We start from the raw sequence: 1434 nt of genomic DNA on the forward strand, positions 1-1434 counted from the left end.
CCTTGTTTTTCTGTTTTGTTTTTTCTTTTTTTTATCAGCCGTAATAAAGGCTCACTTTTTGTTTGATCATCAGTTTATTTCTCCTATGCTTGCTTTTAGGTCCGCTCCACAAACACATCGGCCATGACGGCCGTGACAATTTTGTTTTTTCTGGGACTTCTTTTATACCACTGTGGTTGTGAATCTTACTTCACAGCACAGGTAGTCTAAATCTCAAATAGCAACAAGCAAGGTTAGAGAGTGCATTAAAGGTGAAAGTGAGTTTCAAACTGACTTGTCACCTTTAAATGTTTTAATGCTTCCTGGCATGACAAAAGTGACAGAAAGTAAACATGTATCAATCATGTAGGAGTGCTCTAAAACCAAACTAGAAGCACTTACCAGCATTAGGTAGGTGGTGGAAATCAAAAGTTTCCCCATTATTGGAAAAAAAAGACTGACTTTGTCCTGCGTCTGGGAGTCTGGTTAGTGTAAGTGTGTTAACTCAAGAGCTTTGTCTCTTGTCTATTGCTTCACTTCTCTATCCATGTAAAAACACAAGCGTTTCTCAGACGGCACACCCAAGTGGAATTTTAAACAAGCGAAATAGCTTCGGGCTGTGCTCGCTGGTGTCTGCTGAGAAACCTCCCTGAAAGTTGCAGATATTCACGTTTTTTTCCCCACCAGCAGGGGCAACATGTCTATTTTACTGCAAGACATTAAACTGCGACTAAATGCTTTACTATTTCCCCTTGTAGCATTATTTATATAAATCTGTGCATATAGAGTACAAACAATATTCTTATAACACTACAGCATGCTGCAGGTACACGTATTTGAAGAAATACTGGTCTGTCTGCTTTTTTTGTCAAGACTTGTCTGCAGTAATGAATTAGTCATTGCTCATCAGGACTAATACAGTTTCCTAATACAACACATCTACCAGGATTCACAGTTGTGGCCAACTAGCAAACCAACACTAGTATCAACACTAAGATTTTGCTTAAACTCCACCAAGAACTAACCTTAGACCGAACCAGTTGTCACAAACAATTTTTCTTGTTGCCACCTGAAAAAAGTAAAAGAAAGTCAATAATGATAACACCATCTATGCACTTCCTAGGAAAATGTTTTAAATAAGTCAGTGTTTCATAGCTTTTCTCATTGCCAATAAAGCCAGCATTTACAAAAAACAAACAAACAAACTAATCTGCATGTTGTTAGGTGGGACATAAGCTGTGCTTGTTACTTGTGATACCACATATAACAACCCATTGTATAGTTTGCTGTGAAAAATATGCATATAGGGCACACAACATCAGGCCTGACATTAGAAAGTGATCATGGCTGCCATGACTGGATATAAATGTTGATAATATAATATACTCAGGTGGCTCAAGCCATGTACATTTATTATTTTTTGGAATTTTTGTTTGTGACCAGGCGTTTTGAGTT

Source organism: Pundamilia nyererei, unplaced genomic scaffold, assembly GCF_000239375.1.
Source record: "Pundamilia nyererei isolate P.nyererei 1_Seehausen unplaced genomic scaffold, PunNye1.0 scaffold00597, whole genome shotgun sequence".
Taxonomy (NCBI): domain Eukaryota; kingdom Metazoa; phylum Chordata; class Actinopteri; order Cichliformes; family Cichlidae; genus Pundamilia; species Pundamilia nyererei.